Here is a 22,042-nt window from a genome sequence, read left to right as displayed (position 1 = left end):
AAACCATTGTTCATTTATATATATATTTGTATTTTGTGTCTGACTGTATCTAAGACGACAGAAGTGTCCATCCGTGTATCTATGATCACATATGTGTCCCCCTGTGTATCTAAAATCAGAAAAGTCTCCACCTGTGTATCTAAGATCACAGAAGTGTTCACCTGCGTATCTAAGATCACGGAAGTGTCCGCCTCCGTATCTAAGATCACGGAAGTGTCCGCCTGTGTATCTATGTAGTATAAAATTAACAGTGTTTGTCTTTGTACCTAAAAAACAAATAATAGCTGTTTTGTATGCCTGAAACACATTAGTGACTGTCTACGCATCTAGAAATACAAAACTATTTAGTTTGGTCCGTCCATGTATTTAAGAATTAAACAGAATTTATCTAAGAGCAGAACAATGTTTGCAATGTATTATATTACTCTATGTATTTAAAAATACGTCAGTTTTTTTGTAACTCTGAAACAGTAATCCCGAAGTATCAAAGAGTAAGACAATGTATATATAGAATTCTGGAATACAACATTGTCTCTTTATGCATACATGTAATATCAACTTGTGTTTGTACAAATTCAACAATGTCTCTTTATGCGTACATGTAATATCTACTTGTGTTTGAACAAATTCATCAATGTCTCTTTATGCGTATGTGTCATATCTACTTGTGTTTGTACAAATTCAACAATGTCTCTTTATGCGTACATGTAATATCTACTTGTGTTTGTACAAATCCAACAATGTCTCTTTATGCGTACATGTAATATCTACTTGTGTTTGTACAAATTCAACAATGTCTCTTTATGCGTATGTGTCATATCTACTTGTGTTTCTACAAATTCAACAATGTCTCTTTATGCGTACATGTAATATCTACTTGTGTTTGTACAAATTCAACAATGTCTCTTTATGCGTACATGTAATATCTACTTGTGTTTGTACAAATTCAACAATGTCTCTTTATGTGTACGTGTAATATCTACTTGTATTTGTACAAATTCAACGTTTATGCGTACGTGAAATATCTACTTGTGTTTGTACAAATTCAACAATGTCTCTTTATGCGTACATGTAATATCTACTTGTGTTTGTACAAATTCAACAATGTCTTTTTATGTGTACATGTAATATCTACTTGTGTTTGTACAAATTCAACAATGTCTCTTTATGCGTACATGTAATATCTGCTTGTGTTTGTACAAATTCAACAATGTCTCTATATTCGTATGTGTAATATCAACTTGTGTTTGTACAAATTCAACAATGTCTCTTTATGCGTACATGTAATATCTACTTGTGTTTGTACAAATTCAACAATGTCTTTTTATGTGTACATGTAATATCTACTTGTGTTTGTACAAATTCAACAATGTCTCTTTATGCATTCATGTAATACCTACTTGTGTTTGTACAAATTCAACAATGTCTTTTATATCTACGTGTAATAGCTACTTGTGTTTGTACAAATTCAACGTTTCTTTATGCGTACGTGAAATATCTACTTATGTTTGTACAAATACAAAATTGTCTCTTTGTGCATACATGCAATATCTACTTGTTTTTGTACAAATTCAACAATGTCTCTTTATGCGTATGTGTGATATCTACTTGTGTTTTTACAAATTCAACAATGTCTCTTTATGTGTATGTGTAATATCTACTTGTGTTTGTACAAATTCAACAATGTCTTTTTATGTGTACATGTAATATCTTCTTGTGTTTGTACAAATTCAACAATGTCTCTTTATGCGTACATGTAATATCTACTTGTGTTTGTACAAATTCAACAATGTCTCTTTATGTGTACATGTAATATCTACTTGTGTTTGTACAAATTCAACAATGTCTTTTTATGTGTACATGTAATATCTACTTGTGTTTGTACAAATTCAACAATGTCTCTTTATGCGTACATGTAATATCTGCTTGTGTTTGTACAAATTCAACAATGTCTCTATATGCGTATGTGTAATATCAACTTGTGTTTGTACAAATTCAACAATGTCTCTTTATGCGTACATGTAATATCTACTTGTGTTTGTACAAATTCAACAATGTCTTTTTATGTGTACATGTAATATCTACTTGTGTTTGTACAAATTCAACAATGTCTCTTTATGCATTCATGTAATACCTACTTGTGTTTGTACAAATTCAACAATGTCTTTTATATCTACGTGTAATAGCTACTTGTGTTTGTAGAAATTTAACAATGTTTCTTTATGCGTATGTGTAATATCTACTTGTGTTTGTACAAATTCAACAATGTCTTTTATATCTACGTGTAATAGCTACTTGTGTTTGTACAAATTTAACAATGTTTCTTTATGCGTATGTGTAATATCTACTTATGTTTGTACAAATACAAAATTGTCTCTTTGTGCATACATGCAATATCTACTTGTTTTTGTACAAATTCAACAATGTCTCTTTATGTGTACATGTAATATCTACTTGTGTTTGTACAAATTCAACAATGTCTCTTTATGCGTATGTGTAATATCTACTTGTGTTTGTACAAATTCAACAATGTCTTTTTATGTGTACATGTAATATCTTCTTGTGTTTGTACAAATTCAACAATGTCTCTTTATGCGTACATGTGATATCTACTTGTGTTTGTACAAATTCAACGTTTCTTTATGCATACATGCAATATCTACTTGTTTTTGTACAAATTCAACAATGTCTCTTTATGCGTATGTGTAATATCTACTTGTGTTTGTACAAATTCAACAATGTCTCTTTATGCGTACATGTAATATCTACTTGTGTTTGTACAAATTCAACAATGTCTTTTTATGTGTACATGTAATATCTACTTGTGTTTGTACAAATTCAACAATGTCTCTTTATGCGTACGTATAATATCTACTTGTGTTTGTACAAATTCAACAATGTCTCTTTATGCGTACGCATAATATCTACTTGTGTTTGTACACATTCAACAATGTCCCTTTATGCGTACAAGTAATGTCTTCCTGCTTATCTAGGAATACACCAGTGTATCTTTATGTGTACAGGTGAAGGAAATGCCTACCTGTACATATAAGAATAAAACAACGCCCTTTATGTGTACAGGTAATGTCAGCCTGCGAATACAATAAAATTCCACTAATTCAGTCTCAAAGTGACCTAAATCAAGATGAACTTAGCGTTAAGTTCATAGTTCAAGATTACTTAGAACGATTAAAAAATAACTACTTCTCCAAACAAGAAAAAGTTTTGTTAATTTAATTTGATAGATATGTTTCAAATTATCAAATTAAGTTCTTGTTTTCATGCTTAATGTAGAAAATAATTTCTAAACTTGTATATTGGATAAATTACGCTTTCTATTTAATAGATAACTGGTGATTTGACTTTTTTTCCTCCAGAGAAACAAAAGTAAAAGAATTCTGTTCAGGATTTCATGCAAGTAGCCTACATTCTTTTTGTTGTTGGTTTGTTTTTTTTTTGACAATGTGGTATTACGTGGTGAAAATGACACCATGCTTGTAACTACGTCACTATATAAGTACAGTTTGCACGTATAATTTACCTCGTTAGGCCTATTGTCACACTTTCATACCTGTCTCGTCAGGGTGTCAGCGAACACATTCCAGTCGACTGTCAGCGAGCGCGACCCCTAACAGAGCATCATCCATCTCTCTCGACAAACACTTACCCATACATCTGGAGGAGTGGTAACCACGACCATTGTGATGACCAAACGAAATGTGAATTGGGTGGATTTAGTGGCGACACCGTTTGGTCTCACTCCCAGTGGGCAGTCATATGAATGAGGCGTGTAGCGAGGACGCTTTACAATACAAGGTCTACAGTGATAAACTATTAACGGTCTTCACAACGGTGACGAAAGGCCTTTCATAAGAGTCTGTTTTTCTGTCGTTCGGGGATTTTTCTCGTGATGGGAGCTCATACAAAGTGACGCCCATGTTGACTTTAAGGGGCCACCACTGTTTCCATTCAATTAAAGAATTCGTTCCATGACATCGAGAAGAGAACAAATTAACCTAGCCGGCTTGTTCCCAGCATGAAGAACACTGGGTTTTTCCAAATCAGTTCTATGATTCAGTTCTTAGAAGGATGTGTTTGTATGTGTTTCCTTATAACAAAGCTGCATCGGGCTATCTTAGAAGTAGAAAACCAGGAACGGAGATCGTATTTCCGTTTATTCCTCACGAATGTACCAGAAACACGGAAGCTGGGGAGATTTTCTTACAGGAAACGATATGTTACATCTACTAACACTCATGTTAAGGTGTACAGAAAAGAGAAATGAGAAAAGGAGAAAAGGAATCATGAAGGAAGCGAAATTTACTCCGCAAAGCTACACAAATGTACCTAATTTTGAATGGATGGACTAGAGAAATAGACAGTACCTACTTCAGCCCTTAGGCTAAATTAAAGAGACAGCACATACCTCAGCCCTTAGATTAAATTAAAGAGACAGCACCTACCTCAGCCCTTAGACTAAATTAAAGAGACAGCACCTACCTCAGCCCTTAAATTAAATTAAAGAGACAGCACCTACCTCAGCCCTTAGGCTAAATTTATTTGACCAAATAGCGAGATGTAAGCATTACACTTATAGCGTATCAACGGTTCTGTAATACAGAGCGGTTAATGGTAACGGTTTGTTTGTAGTCAGTTAAGCACAATGGTACACACTGGGCTATGAAAAGAAAACATCTTTTCTTTTTGTTAAGTGTAAAACACAACCCACGCTGTGCCCCTGTAATATACACAGTAAATATCACAATAACTAGTCTGAAGAGTACATTAAAAACTCTGTAAAAACAGAAACCACATACAAACTATTGTATCTGTTACACAATGCTTACTTTTAATAAAGCATCTTTCAACAATTACAATGTAGTTTTTATATTGAAACATCTTTTAACAGTTAGAATGTAGTTTTTATATTGAAACATCTTTTAACAGTTACAATGTAGTTTTTATATTGAAATATCTTTTAACAATTACAATGTAGTTTTTATATTGAAACATCTTTTAACAGTTAGAATGTAGTTTTTATATTGAAATATCTTTTAACAGCTACAATGTAGTTTTTATATTGAAACATCATTTAACAGTTACAATGTAGTTTTTATATTAAAACGTCTTTTAACAGTTACAATGTAGTTTTTATATTGAAACATCATTTAACAGTTACAATGTAGTTTTTATATTGAAACATCTTTTAACAATTACAATGTAGTTTTTATATTGAAATATCTTTTAACAATTACAATGTAGTTTTTATGTTGAAACATCATTTAACAGTTAGAATGTAGTTTTTATATTAAAACGTCTTTTAACAGCTACAATGTAGTTTTTATATTGAAACATCTTTAAACAGTTACAATGTAGTTTTTATATTGGAACATCTTTCAACAATTACAATGTAGTTTTTATATTGAAACATCATTTAACAATTACAATGTAGTTTTTATGTTGAAACATCATTTAACACTTAGAATGTAGTTTTTATATTAAAACGTCTTTCAACAGTTACAATGTAGTTTTTATATTGAAACATCTTTCAACAATTACAATGTAGTTTTTATATTGAAACATCATTTAACAGTTACAATGTAGTTTTTATATTAAAACGTCTTTTAACACCTACAATGTAGTTCTTATATTGAAACATCTTTCAACAGTTACAATGTAGTTTTTATATTGAAACATCTTTCAACAATTACAATGTAGTTTTTATATTGAAACATCATTTAACAGTTACAATGTAGTTTTTATATTAAAACGTGTTTTAACAGCTACAATGTAGTTTTTATATTGAAACATCTTTCAACAGTTACAATGTAGTTTTTATATTGAAACATCTTTCAACAATTACAATGTAGTTTTTATATTGAAACATCATTTAACAGTTACAATGTAGTTTTTATATTAAAACGTCTTTTAACAGCTACAATGTAGTTTTTATATTGAAACATCTTTCAACAGTTACAATGTAGTTTTTATATTGAAACATCTTTCAACAGTTACAATGTAGTTTTTATATTAAAACGTCTTTTAACAGTTACAATGTAGTTTTATGTTGGAACATTTTTAATAATTACGATGCTGTAGTTTTATTAGAAATATTTTAACAGTTACAATGTAGTTTTATATTAGAACATTTTTAATAATTACGATGCTGTAGTTTTATTAGAAATATTTAACAGTTACAATGGCATATTTTTATATTAGAACATCTTTTAATAATTTTGATACTGTATTTTTATATGCACATCCTTTGTTACGACACCTATTGTTTTTATTAGATTACTTTCAACTGTTATAATGCTGTATTTTTATTATAAATAATTTTAATGGTTACAGCACATGTTTTTATTAGGATATCTTTTATCAGTTATAATGTATGCCATATGTTTAATAAAATGTATTTAAATTCCTACAATATAGTATTATTTATTGGCTAACGCTGCACTGTCTATAATTTAAACTATTCGAATATTAATCATTTCTAACTAGACAAACAAGCATTCAACGTTTAGTCAGCTATCGTAAGGCAACAAAAAGAAACAGGACAAAATAGCTTATCACTTAACCTTTGAATTTTAACGAAAGCACAATGATTTATTAGTACGTATAATCTAAAACCCATTACGTCTAAATTTGGATAGCGAAGCACAGAAACGTATTCAGACCTGCTTCGATTTAGAAACGTCACCAACGTAAAGCATCTCTTAGACAAAGATGAAATGCAATGTTACTTTAGAAACAACGAAATAGGAAAATCGGTTAAAGTCTTCACGTTTTGACGGCTTTACTTTGGACTGCCGGTTTTATAAATCGCATGTTCTTTATCACAAGCCATGCGTGACATCATGAACATAAGAAAGAGTAGTTATGTCTATTCATGTAAAAAGAGGCTGTAATTTAAAATTGTTATACACGAGACGAACACAAAATGAAGATCTAATCCTGTATGTGAATATGATAACAGCATTTTTGATGTACTCGCTTAGGCATATGCTAATGTTGTTATATAGGAAAAAAAAACAAAATTAGATGTGTGCGTTTGGCAGTTTGAGATGGTGTCTCTATAGTAATATGCTGTAAAAGCAAGATTAGATCTACAAAAGAGCATGTACAACAAATTCCAGGCTTGCCGTTGTTAAAATGAGACAATAAACAGCGACCCATTCACTCAAGAGACGTGTATCACCGAAGCCGACGTTTCAGTTGGCTTGGTTTCTTACTCTCGTGGACGACAACGATCCGTTGTTGTATGTTCCAGTTGACAGCTATTCCTGGAGTTAAAGAGGGTTTACGTGCCACGTCGGATGAATGTGTCGGATGATGTGTTTAATGGTATCGAGTAGCTTGTCTGGTATGAGAGATTCCATCTTAGAACGATTCTCACATGGCGCTCGTGCTCTTCCCCGCCAAGACCATTGCTATGTGCAAACGCGTATTCATAATGTGTGTCTTATTGTGTTTTGCAAAGTTCAGCTTGGGTTGCCGCAAGCTGTTTAACAGAGACACGCCAAGCTGCATGCAAGATACATCATAATCATAAGCACAGAAGATAATTTGTAAACCTGGATAGTAATTGGCAAAAGATACAACAGAACGAACTGATTTGAGGTCCTTAGGATATTTGAACGTAATTTTGAACAGGACATGAACAATGGATATTTTTTTTTGAGGGGGGTCTTTTCGTGTGGTTTTGTGGTATGTGTGTGTGTGTTTTTCTGTCGTTTTGAGTTGTACAAAAGATTCATAATTAGGAAATAAAACCTCAACCTTTGTTAAAAATAATAAAATTTTATATTAAAGGAATATCGAAGGAAAATGAATGATAAAAAGAAGTTTTGGGATAAAACTTAGTGGACAAAACAGTTGAAAATACTGGAAATCTTCAATGCTCGAACAGTTTCTAATCAATAACTTGTTTGGGATTTCAGAAAACAATTCTGTATTTAAAGTGAAAAAATTGAAACGAATATTATTTTGGGAGTATAATTTATATTTAATACATATGCGTAAATGTTTCTGTTTCTTGTACAATCGGTGGTCAGCCAGCTTTGATATGTATTTGTCTCCAAAAGGCCACAAGTTAGGACTAACATGGACACAATAGTTACAACGAAACTTCACATTTTAAATACGAATGTCTTCAAAACCAGAGGAGGAAAAAAATTTAATCAGCGACGTTTTGTTTGTATGTTTTTTTTTTTTTTTGGCCGTAAGACCAACAACAACAAAGTTTGTAAATAATAATTAAATAAAAATTAAACAGGTATGATGTTATTGGTTTGTTTGAATTTCGTGTAAAGCTACACGAGGGCTATCTGTGCTAGCCGTCCCTAATTTAGCAGTGTAAGACTAGAGAGAAGCCAGCTAGTCATCACCACCCACCGCCAACTCTTGAGCTACTCTTTTACCAACGAATAGTGAGATTGACCGTGACATTATATCGCCTCCGCGGCTGAAAGGACGAGCTTGTTTGGTGCGACAGGGATTCCAAGCCGCGAGCCTCGGATTACGAGTCGAACGCCTTAACCCACCTGGCCATGCCGGTCCTCAGCGATGTATTAAGAATTATGAATTTTATTTTTAAAAAATGTTTTGGTATTTGGTTAAATAGCGTTCTTATCTCTAGTATATGCCCCCCGCTATTACAGCGGTATGTCTCCGGATTTACAACGCTAAAATCAGGGGTTCGATTCCCCGCGGTGGGCTGAGCAGATAGCCCTTTGTGGCTTTGCTATACGAAAAACACACATATACACTCTAGTATAGTTTATAGCCATAGATGCTGTGCTTAGTTAAACGACAGTAGTACGTATAACATTAAATAGAAAAGATATCGAACAACAAAAAATAAACGTTTTCTTCTCATAATGTCTAATTGCCAGCCCATAACACAAAATATTTAATATTCTACAAGTACAAGTAAATAAACAAGCTCAAAGAAACAATAATATTAACTTATTGTTAAAAGATTGTCGAAAAGTGAAGGTTATTGTTATTTGAAGTAGAAACAATACAGCTTCATGAAACCACGTATTAAATGTCCTGTTTTGACAAGTACATCTTTTTTATTACATATTTACCAAATAGTTTGATAAACTAAAATATCCTATTCTCCAGGTAATCGTCTTTTATGGGAACTACTTATCTTACCGTAAGATTACCGAGATAACCCTTGTCACAGACTTCTCAACGTTTCCAACGTAACAGTGGGTATTTTATAAACACTTAATACAGATGCGATGAAACCCTCAATTTCCCTCTAGCTTCGCAACGGACAAAGAAAATCATTGCTATAGAAACCAAAACTTTAAGCTTGACGAATGGCTTGTAGGATAAAGCTTACAAAAAAAACACTTCGCTGCTAACTAAATCTGCTTAAAAACAAATCTTAGGCCTACTAATGCGGATGAACTACGAAACTGCCGACACATAACTATTCATAAACCAAAACGTGACTCGAAGAAGTGTGGAATCTAAATGTTTGCCACTGATTTACTGACTCTAAGCTCTGCACATTACCTCATTATTGCACCTCAAGACGTGATGAGAGGATCAAAACAGATTGCACAGATCGCCAGAAGATATATATATATATATACTACCAGTTCATGTAGCACCTGTTCATTTGGCAGCTTTACAATGTTTGTTTAGTCCGAGGAAATAAAAAGTTCCAACGATACCAATAACTGCTACCATCCTTTAAATTGCAACGAAGTGGGACGTCATAACCTTTTAACCTGGTCATCTCCAGCCTCAGTTATGTCCAATAATCTCATTAAATTTAAAATATTCTTCATAGTAAGCAATTAAACGTACATGTACCACGTTGTGGCAGGTACTGCACGTGAGAAAGTTGTATGTGCAATGAGATATGTGTACCGTTTCATGCAACTGCTTCTCCATTTTGTTTTCTCCTGTCTGTATTTAATAGCTTCGTTGCAGTATGAAATTTGTAATCAGGTAACGCTGTCTATGCTAATGATAATTTACTAAATTAGTTACTAGACGGGGGGAGGGGTGTTATAATGTGACGGTCAATCCCACTATTTGTTGGTAAAAGAGTAGCCCAAAAGTTTACGGTGGGTGGGGATGACTAGTTGCCTTCTCTCTAGTCTTACACTGCTAAATTAGGGATAGCTAGTGCAGAAAGTTCTTGTGTAGTTTTGCGCGAAATTCAAAACAAACCTAAACCAGGACCAAAATCCCAAGACTTACCGCTGTTCCATCGAGAGACAAATGTCGTCTGTGTGTGTGTGTGTGTTTGTTTTCAAGTAATAGTAAAATATAATATTTTAAATGTCATGTTCTTACATTTTGTTTTATTTTATCAATCACTTCCACGAGCAAAATATATTTGGTTTCTGACATATATTAATAATTTTTATTTAACATACATTACAAGATATATTTATACGCATATTGTGTATTTACTTACACGCGAGTTCGTAGGCATACACAAGAAATGGGTATCATGGAAGTATACAGTTTGAAACGTATTCGTGAGAAAGGTGATTTTTACAAATACAAAGAATTAGCAAGCTTATAAAGGCATGCTCGACATACACACTAATTTCACTTCGAGTTGAACAAATCTCTTTCACTCAGGCTTCACTGCTCACGTGATTTGCTGACGGAGAACTTGTTCGAGTCCCTGAACGACAAGGCATCAAGATGGAATGTGCTATATATCTGGTAAACGTTTTGGATTGGGTAGTGGTTTGTTCTGAAAGGAGAAAGGAAGTTAGCCGTTTCCATCTACTTTTAGGCTTCTCTTTTACCACGAATAGTGGAATTAGTCGAAACATTACAACGCACCCGCGGCTGAAAGAGCGAGCATGTTAGGCTATGTGGCCGGCCGGACAGTTAATTTAATGAAAAACAGTCGCTCCCTTGTCTCTGCACTTTGGGATCCTGAAGGCTCTCCGAGTCGGACAAGAGCAGCAAAAAAGGTAACAGTAGGTGCTGTTGATAAACTACCTTTCCTGTCGTCTATCATTTCGAAAATATGATGGCTATGTGCAGAAAAATTGCTCTTGTGCATCTTTACGCAATATTGCGAAACAAACAATTTTTTCACGTTCTGTCAATCCATGGTAAACCATGTTTTGTTGTGTTTCTTTTTAAAAGTTTTGACGCAAAAACGCAACAATACAAGAATATACGCAATATTATAAGCACTATACGTATAATGTAATAATTTATTATTTAACGTTAAAAGAAATTAAGCACCCGGAATGGTCAGGTAGTCAGGGCACTCGAGTCGTAATCTGAGGGCCGCGGATTCGAAACCCCGTCACTCCAAACATGTTCGGCCTTTCAGTTGTGTGTAATGTTACATTCAATCCCACGTGGGTGGTGATAACTAGCTTCCTTTCCTCCAGCCTTACACTTCTAAATTAGTGACGGCTAGCGCAGACAGCCCTCGTGTAGCTTTGCGTGAAAATTCAAAACAAATAAATAAGTTGCCCTCGTCAATGTTTCCGATTTTCCCGAGAGCCGTTGGATCGCGACGCAATCTGATCTAAAGAGGTTTCTCTTCCCTCGATCTCGGTTTAAGCACAATTCCTGAAGCTTAAAAATATTTGTCAGAAGAAAAAACACCCGCCCCTAGTGACAGGAAATTCTTAAGTTAATTTATTATTTTAAATTATTTCATTCACTTTAATCAGCTACTTAAATCGCTTACTACAAAAAAAGTATTTTTTGAGAATTCCATCATGCTAAAGCCACTCAACAACAACATACGGTAATTCTATATTTTTATTATTTAAAATGTTTCGAAATGTGTGATTAAGTCCTTGCAGTTTAGTGTAGAATATCCTGCTTGCAAAATAAAATTTGGCATCTCTGTCATCAATAAGTTAAGTACTTACCCCGTCTACTGACCGGTAAGTCCATCACTTGTTAAGCCTAATCCGTGATAGTTTTGTCGTTTTTTTTTGTATTTAAAGATTCCTTATAATTTTATAACTTGTAGATGAACCACTAAAAGACCTATGTTCTACGTCCGTGCCGTTTAAATACCTCATTCTTAGCTCTCTTGCAAAAACAGAAAATATCAAGTGTCAAGAGAAAGTTACACTATCTTGTACTAGATGGCGCTACATTACATATTTTTGTATGGATAAACTTGGCAACGAAGCTCATTCGTTCTACTATATATACAAATGTGAAAAGCATATATATATATATAAAGCACCAAAACATTTTTATAGTAACAAATGCTAATCTAATCAAAACAAATTTTCTGTTTAGAAAACTACATGGATGAAGTAAACTGCGTAAAGATATTTAATATGTTCTGTGTCTGTTTGTGTGTGGTCTCATATTTACATCAAGCCTCAACTACAGTGAGAAGAGAATAGGCAAAGCTAAATTTAGTTTAAACGTTAAGTAGTTACGAAATGTAAGATCATAAATATGTAATATATAAAAACCACACCAAGCTGTCTTTCACGTACAAAGCCATATATAACTCCAGTGGCTGGAATTTTTTTATCATTCTCTTCGCTGGAACGATGAAAGCTGATAGTGTTTACAACAGTAATTCTGAGCTAATAAAGGTATTCAGTGCTGTGCACTAGTGTTAGGACAAAGTCAGAAATTATATTTCAGGCTACTTTCATAGAACAATGGAAGATAAATCACAGGTGAAACATGAAAAATTTATTAGTCTTCACGTGTAGTAACAATATATATTCAGTGGAGGTGCTTGAGTTCAGCAAATGTTTTGTGTGTCTCTGTTTTTGCTTTAATAACTGTGAACAGTCTTTCAGGCATTGTTGTAAGATATTTAATCAAAGTGGGATTTTTTTTTTCCAGACGTCTCCAATAAACTCCCATAAAGTTTCTTTGGAAGTAATTTTTGATTTGTAACAAGTTTTTGATTTAATAAATCCCACATCTGTTCTGAGAGGTTCAGACTGGGGTTTTGTGGAGACCGTTCTATCACTTGAATGGCAACTTCTTTCTTAACTAAGTAATTTCTACATAGGTTCGATGAGTTATTGGGGACATTATCTTATTGATAGTAGAGTCCTGTACTAATATTACGCCCCTCGCTAGTACAGCAGTAAGTCTATGGATTTACAACGCTAAAATCAGGGGTTCGATTCCCCTCGGTGGGCTCAGCAGATAGCTTGACGTGAGTTTGCTATAAAAAACATATAAACACAAACACGCACCAATAATACACAAACCATTGGGTATACCATGACGGATCAGTATCTGATGGTACTTGGGATGGGCTATTATTCGATCTATTTTGCAAATATATCCTGTCGCCACAGCAGAAAAACACCTTCACACCATTACATTGCCTCCTGTATGCTTTATGGTAGGTGCTATGCATTGAGGTAAGAATTTTCCATCTTTCTTCTGCTGGATGTACAACCTACACTTTGAACCAAATATTTCAAACTGGGACTCATCCGTCCATAAAATCCTTTTCATATAAAAAAAATCCAGTTTTTGTACTTATTTTTATCTCATTTCAGACTATTGACAATAGTTAGAGATTAAAGTAAAGGTTTTTAACTGACACACAACCAAACATACCATTCTTGTTGAGTGCCTCTCGATACTGTTGATCTGGACAGTTTTCTGTTATTTAGTACGTGGTGGTTTATATCATGCTTGAGATCAGTGGCAGTCTTCCTTCTATCCAGAATTCTGCATAAACTAAGGCACTTAACATAAGTGGTATGGAGTTCAGGTGTTCTGCCTCTTACTTTCATATTTTGAAATTTACTTGTACATCACGATCTAGGATGTACTTGACAATGTTTGGGGAGTATTCCTAGTTTTACTAATTTGTTAGAGAGTCTAACCAGCATTACGTAAAGGTTTCATGCAAAGGCTCTGCTCCACCGAATATTTTCTACGCTTTTTTGGGCCGTGACATGACAACAAAACTTGATATATACTACCAAACATTGATTTTATCAAGGTTTATTTGTGGAATACTATTGAATTGATTTGTCCAGCATATACCCGTGTCTTGCTATCTGCACTTTCTTTATAGTTAAGATACTACATGTGGTACTACGACATTTATTTCAGACCCTAAATTTGATCAGTATCTTTATTAAAGCAGAACTATTATGACAAGCCCTCGGTACAAGTATATGGTCAATTCTAAAGAATGATAAGTGTTCTAACTCTGGCTCATTCAGTTGTCAAGAGGGATCAGTGAACCATTACCATGGTGCTTAAATTTACCTTCTGTAATGGCATGAAAGAATTAACCTCATACAATGGAAAGAACAATAAAATATTATCTTGTCCAAACACTTTTTCACAGTACTGTAGGTGTTATTAAGCTTATGTGCTTTCATATTACAATATACATATATATGACATCGTAGAAAATTAACCTCACCTGTATCCAACGGTGCACACGAACATATAAACATGGAATGCACTGTAAACAATACAAACATGGATTTAACTTAATATTATGAACAGGTAGGAAAGTGTATTAAAAATAGAAATCTGGGAAGGAGAATTTCTTATAGGCGGTACTGACTGTAATGTTTTATGAAGTACAGTCGTGTTTTTAACCTACAGACTCTTAAAATGACGCAATAACTAAAGTACATGGAAACTAAGGGAGTCATAACATACGTGTAATTATTTGTGTTTTATTTTAGTGTGCTCACAACTGGATGCCTATATAGTTCAGGAAACGAAATTAGTAATTATTAAACTCATGAACAGATGGGTTTTGAAACACCATACATAACCCAGTGTCTACAGTATGCTGTTCTATCGACCGCACTGGTCTTTCTGTTAATTAGGCTTAGCACTCTTTAAGATATATTTGTAAGTCATTCTTAATTTATTGCACGCGAACGTATATTCTTTTGTTTTATATTTTAATTAAACTATCAAATATTGTTAATTAAATAAAGGTGCTGAAATCTAATTAACTATTCTACTTCTGCTTCACACTGTCAATAAAGTTAAGTTTGTTTGTTTGTTTGTTTTTTTACTTTCGCACAAAGCTACTCGAGGGCTATCTGTGCTAGCCGTCCCTAATTTAGCAGTGTAAGACGAGAGGAAAGGCAGCTAGTCATCACCACCAACCACCAACTCTTGGGCTACTCTTTTACCAACGAATAGTGGGATTGACCGTCACATTATAACGCCCCCATGGCTGAAAGGGCGAGCATGTTTGGCGCGACGGGGATGCGAACCCGTGGCCCTCAGATTAGGAGTCGCACGCCTTAACGCGCTTGGCCATGCCGGGCCCAATAAAGTTAAGAAATGGGAAGTAACAATAATAAAATAATTCGTTCATTTTAGGCAAGCGTGACACCAATGTAAATCGCCATGTTCACCAAATAGCTGATTTTCAACATTGTGTAGACACAAAAACAACGAACATTAATATTAAAAATATCTTATAGACTGTATGATAACAAAGGCACGCAACATAATAATATAATAGTATGTCTTACAAGTTGTAATAATATTAATAAAAAGAAATAAAAAAAAATTATAAATATATATAATGGTTGTTAGATGTTATATTGTCATAAACACTTACAGCATAATAACTGTAAACAAACTAAAGGTTAACTGTATTAACTAAATAAACTAAAGGTTATATAATCGCAAGAAAACATACCATGATAATAAAACAAACAGTTGATATTATAGATCGTATAATCACAAAGAAACACATGATAATAAAACAAACAGTTAATATCAACTGTTTGTTTTATTAGAGATCATATAAATCACAAAGAAACACAACATGATATTAAAACAATCGGTTGATATTAGAGATCATATAAATCACAAATAAACACAACATGATAATAAAACAATCGGTTGATATTAGAGATCATATAATCACAAATAAACACAAGATGATAATAAAACAAACAGTTGATATTAGAGATCATATAATCACAAAGAAACACATCATGATAATAAAAGAAACAATCGATCTTCAAGGTTATACAGGCATAAGAAACATAGCATGATAATTGTAAATAAACAATCTGTTTTGGAGATTGTATAATCACAGAGAAATATAACAAGACAATAAGAAACAGACAGTCGATCTCTCAGGTCGTAATTCACAAAGAAACACAACCTAATAATAATAAATTCACGGTCAGTCTCGAAGACTGTATAAAGAACATAACATAATAATAATAAAAAACAAGCAGTCAGTCGTAGCGCTTTTACAATCATACACACAAAAGCGATATAACTTAAAATAATAATAAACAAGCAGTCAGACTTATAGGTTGTATATTCGTAGAGAAACATAATATGATAAGAGTAAACAAACAGTCGACCTTAGAGGTCCTGTAACCAAAAACAGGCACATCATAGTATAAGTGTAAATTGTCATCTTACAGTTTCTCATATTACAAACACATGGTTTTCTGCACGAACGCCTCCTGGAAAGTAAAACACGTTAATTGTTCATATTCGTATGGTGTTTCGGCATGTTATAATTACTGCACCAATAATATAATATGTTCACTGAAAAAGCAACAGCAACTGTGATAGTCCAAACAGTACAATAAAGTTCGTGTGAGAAACCATATTCTCTAATGTCTCACGAACTGTGGGGACCTCAGGACTGGTTAGTTGTGACGAAGCACAGATATGGCTGTCGGACAGTCCGTTAGATGCGTGAAGATCGAAAGGTAGCGAGGGAAAGCTTCAACTAAACCGCGATAAGGACATTACTATACATGCGTTCCGCAGAAGGGGGCATTTCACACACGCCCCTCCGGAATTTCAGAAGAAAAATAATAATATTATTATTTTTAAAATTATTAGAAAATAATAGTATTTAAATATAAATAATAAAATTTAGCTTACACAATTAATCTGACCGAGAGAATCGAGCACTGAATTCAAACTTCAAAGTAAAACTGGCCTGCCCTCTGGTGACTTGTCTACCCCCCCGGGAGTAAACTGTTCAGATGTCAGTGTTATTATACATTAAATGTCGTCAAAGGAATTACAAGATGTGTGGCCACGGGAACAAGGAAGAGGGGAGAGAGTTTTCAGTTGAGTGGGGGTGGGGAGAAAACAGAGAATAAGTTTACAAAAGGCTAGCCAAGGGTTTGTTTGTTATGGATTTCGCGCAATGCTACACGAGGGCTATTTACGCTAGACGTCCCTAATTTTGCAGTGTAAGACTAGAAGAAAAGCAGCTAGCCATCACTACCCACCGCCAACTCTTGGACTACTCTTTTACAAACAAATAGTGGGATTGACCGTAACATTATAATGTCCCCACGGCTGAAAGTGCGAACATGTTTGGTGTGATGGGGATTTTAACCTACAACCATCAGATTACGAGTCGAGCGCGCTAACCACACGGCCATGACGGGCCCCTAGCAAACAAAAACAGAGATACAGTTGAGTGGATATTTTAAACTACAGTCGAGTTGGAATTTACATAATCCTTCAAACAAATCTAAGGGAAACTGTATACTATTTCACTGCCACGTGTATAGCGGTATGCTTTAGACTTTTATAAACTTGTACTGTTAGCGTATTAAGTTTGGCGTTTGCTTCTTTCGTTTTATGATTGCAATTTATTATCATGAAATAATAGTAGTTGACGTTCGAGAAACTCCCGACGGGAAAGTTATTAAACAAGAGAAACAAACCAACATAAACCTAAACCTTTTTAACAGTGAGTTATATGTAGATGCTTTGTTCTCAGCCGCCAAGAAAAAAAAACTGGGGTGGTTGTGGGGATAAGTGCAATAAAGCTGATTAAAAGATAGTTCAAAATAAAACCGGACATTTAAACTTGGGACTTTTGCTTGTTTCTTGTTGTGCATAAAGTTACACAGTGGGTTATTTCTGATGTGCTTACCACAGATTCCAAACCCCAGTTTTTAGCGTTATAGGCCTTCCTACGTACCAACGGGCTACTGAAAGGCTATACATGGTCTCTAGAGAATACAATAATACTCTCGATACGGGAACTGTACGGGATAAAGTGGCAGCAAATATAACAAACGTGTCAAACTGATTGTTTTGGGCATTCGAGTTCAGGTCACACAAGGACTGTACGTGTGGAGATACAGCGAGTATAAGAATGAATCAATACACATCGCCTGATACGATACGATTTATGTACCTTCACGAAACTTGGCAAGCTTTTACTGAACATTATAAATCTTTTGTATAGAAAAGATCAGAATTTCTAATAAAGTATTTTTGTTAAAATATTGATGAGTCAGTAAAGGAAGATGGGTGCAACACATTGTCTTAAGTTCTTTTATCAGAAACGTTACGTGCAAAGTAACATAACAAATTAACAAACAAATCGGCAGAAATTCATTAATTTCATTTCACTTCTCTTGTTATCAGCCATTTAACTGATAAAACCTGAGAATTTGAAAGATCATTGTAAAGTGTGAAATACTTAAGTTAGACAATGTCAGTAACATAGACGATAAATTACAGATAAGATTGTCAAACTTTGTTGTTGTTTTGAATTAAGCACAAAGCTACTCAATGGGCTATCTGTGCTCTGCCCACCACGGGTATCGCACCCCGGTTTTTAGCGTTATTAAGTCCGCAGACATACCGCTGAGCCACTGGAGGACGTCGTTGAACATTTTAAGAAGCTATTGATAAAGCTTTTGCATCTAGACACGTATCATATTGACTGTTGTGTTGAAATATCTATCTAAGCTGCAGTCATCCCTCGTTGGATATAGCTCTCTGTCAGACCAGTCCAGTGTTTCCTATTCTTAGCAAACCGTGTCCATCAGATTCCTGTTTCCACCACTATATCGTCCCTCCATCTTTACTTTTGTCATCCCTTAGATATCTTCCCTATCCTTGGTTGCCAATCCATTGTTCTTAATTTCCACCCATTATTGGAATACCTTGCTATATGTCCGACCCATTTCCATTTAGTTCTTAGAATGAACCTAACTATATATCTATTATGTTTGTTTTTATTATTCTGTCATTTCTCCATCTGTCTTATGATATTATATGAAGTTTTATGGGTTTTTTTCCTATAGGTCTCTGTGAGATTTCTATCTTTTTCCTTTTCTTGTTTGTTAGCGTTCACATTTGGCCACAGTATACTAAGGTTGGTAAAACATATTGAAAACACAAAAAAAGGAAGAAATTATGGAAACAGTAAAGACAACATGGCGATGTTTTGAACGTATAAATAAATTTTTGTTTTTTTTTTTTAATTTGGAGCAAAGCTACTCAAGGGCTATCTGCGCTAGCCGTTCCTAATTTAGCAGTGTAAGACTAGAGGGAAGTCAGCTAGTTATTACCACCAACCGATAACATTTGGGCTACTCTTTTACCAACGAATAGTGGGATTGACTGTTACATTATAACACCCTAACGGCTAAAAGAGCGAGCATGTTTGATGTGACGGGGATTCTAACCCGCGTCCCTCGCACTAGGAGTCGAGTACCTTAACCACCTAGCCATGTCAGACCCAAAGAAATTCAAGATATTACCATAATTTTGATACGCTGGGATGAGATACGCACGTGTAATAACGACTGTCCACGTCAGTGATTCTTACTTTTAAATAGGCCAATATCATCCACCACTACCTCTTGGACTACTCTACGTGAATAATATTATTCCGGTGCCAGTCATATAAAATGTCGCGGCTACAAAATGTAGAAGGATCTTTTTATTTTTACTTTTGTAACGATCATGGACTCTTGACTCCACAATCCAGTATGCTAACTATTAAGCCACACTCAAACCAAAAATCTTAGATTTTCAATTATAATTCACTCAATTAAGTGTAGCCCGGCATGGCCATGTGGTTAAGTCACTCGACTCGTAATCTGAGGGTCACGGGTTCGAATCCTCGTCACACCAAACATGCACGCCCTTTCAGCCTTGAGGATGTTATAATGTGAAGATCAATCCCACTATTCTTTGGTAAAAGAGTAGCCCAAAAGTCTTACACTGCTAAATGAGGGATGGTTAGTGCAGATAGCCCTCTTGTAGCTTTGTGCGAAATTCAAAACAAACCAATTAAGTGTTACAATACAATATGTAATATTGCTTTTATCTTAGTAGAATATAACTCAAAACCAAAGATATCAAGTCATCCCATAAGTAATGTCCGAAAATTTAATACAGAAAGTGCATCATCATTTCTATCTTTGTAGAAGGTTTTAATGACTAAAATATGTATTGGGACATGTATAAAAATGTTCAGACAAATAAAAGAAACCAACCCAACTCCACTTTTTTAGATCATTAATCAAATAAATCTTTATAAAGATGGATGTGTCTGAGGAACATATTAGACATATAATGCTTTATGAGTTTAAAAAAGGCAATAGTGCAGCAGAAACTACACGAAACATTCAAGGTGTTTATGGTTCATTGAGTCTCTCAATGAACGAAAACGTTGACAGTAGTTTCAGAAGTTCAGATTGGGTGACAACAGCTTATGTGATGCACCACGTTCAGGTCGTCCTGTTGAGTTTAATGATGACTTACTGCTGACTGCATTTGATGAAGATTGTGCTGTAACAGTTGAAGAACTACTACAGAATCTTAATTCAACTTATTTAACAGTTCATGTCATCTACAACTTGGAGAATGGATCCCCCATGATTTGACAAAAACCAGCCTTAGACCAAGAGTGGACATTTGCACTTCTCTGCATTCTCATGAACGTAACTCACCTTTTTTGGTTAGACTAGTGACTGGAGATGAAAAGGTGGATATTTTATAAAAATTTTAAGTTCTGCAGACAATGGCTCAGTGCGGGTAAACTGGTTAAAGCACAGCCCAAAATGGACCTCCACCCTAGGAAAGTCTTATTAAGCGTTTGGTGGAATATTGTTGGTGGGATCCAGTTTGAGTTGCTGCCACTCAAGGTAACGATTACATCAGACTTCTGTTGTCAACAGTTAGAGCACTTGAATATTGCACTAAAAGAAAAAAGGCCTGCTTTGATCAATCGTAAAGAGGTACGCCTGTAAAGATTGGGCTACTCTTTTACCAACGAATAGTGGGATTGACCGTCACATTATAACGCCCCCACGGCTGAAAGGGCGAGCATGTTTGGTGCGATCGGGATTCGAACCCGCGACCTCTCGGATTACGAGTCGAACGCCTTAACTCACTCGGCCATTCCGGGCCTAAAGGAATTTCTCCTAAGGCTTTCTCGTGTTTATAAAAACATAAGAATCAACTAAACGCAATTGAAACGTTTAAGATGCAAATATCGCTTACGAAAAAACAGATAAAACTAATAGAAAAATCAAAGAAGCCTTATTTATCCACGACGTTCACTCACCAATATTGATTGATTGATAGTTTGGAGTTAAGCACAAAGATACACAATGGGCTATCTGTGCTCTGCCCATCAAGGGTATCGAAAGCCAGTTTCTAGCAGTGTGGGTCCGCAGACATACCGTTGTGCCACTGGGGTGGGCTACTCACCAATAACTATTAAATTGACCGATTTATTTCTTCGAATGTCTTTATAGCTTCAGACTGATTCCTGTCTTTGCGTCATCTTTTACCGTTAGGTGGAGCCTCGTGATACCTGAGCTCACGTGTGTAAAAAACAAAATACGTTTGATTTGTTTGGATTTTCCCAAAAATCTACTCCAGAGTTATCTGCGCTATCCGTCCCTAATTCAGCAGGAATAGACTAGTTAGGTAGTCAACACCACCCACCGTCTACTTTTGGGCTACTCCTTTTACTAACGAATAGTGTGAGTTACTGAATCTTTCCAACAACCCAATGGCTGAAAGAGCAAGCATCTTCAGTGAAGGGAATTATAATCGAACGTCCTAACTACCATGCCCTATCAGGCTCACGCGTGAGTAAAACGTTAACGTATCTGTTACATCTCCTGTTAGTTGCCTTTACCGTCCAGCTGTGACATTAAAACTCACTACGTCTGATAGTGTAAATATATTTTTCTAACACGACCTAGTTCGAACACATTTTAATTTTTGATTGAGCTAGTTGTAATGTCATGTCATGTCAAGATTAATGGGATCATAGCTGACGTTA

The 22,042-nt window shown here is 34.7% G+C and overlaps 1 long non-coding RNA gene across 12 annotated transcripts in view; it reads right to left on the bottom strand.

Annotated features, from left to right (window-relative positions):
* The window catches only part of LOC143239634 (uncharacterized), a 77,869-nt gene that overhangs the window by 29,051 nt on the left and 26,776 nt on the right, over positions 1 to 22,042 (bottom strand). For 4 of the 12 annotated variants that reach the window (XR_013021268.1, XR_013021270.1, XR_013021269.1 and 1 more), the window contains exon 1: positions 3,668 to 4,030. The exons of 5 other annotated variants lie outside the window; for them this stretch is intronic. This is a non-coding gene — a long non-coding RNA (uncharacterized LOC143239634). Of the gene's footprint in view, positions 1 to 3,667; positions 4,031 to 6,630; positions 10,739 to 11,888; positions 12,117 to 13,549; positions 13,687 to 22,042 lie in introns of those variants that run through there. 3 more of the 12 variants (XR_013021279.1, XR_013021276.1, XR_013021278.1) reach the window with 3 other exon arrangements.

This window comes from Tachypleus tridentatus, chromosome 13, assembly GCF_004210375.1.
Source record: "Tachypleus tridentatus isolate NWPU-2018 chromosome 13, ASM421037v1, whole genome shotgun sequence".
NCBI lineage: Eukaryota > Metazoa > Arthropoda > Merostomata > Xiphosura > Limulidae > Tachypleus > Tachypleus tridentatus.
This window is presented reverse-complemented; position numbering and strand designations above follow the sequence as displayed.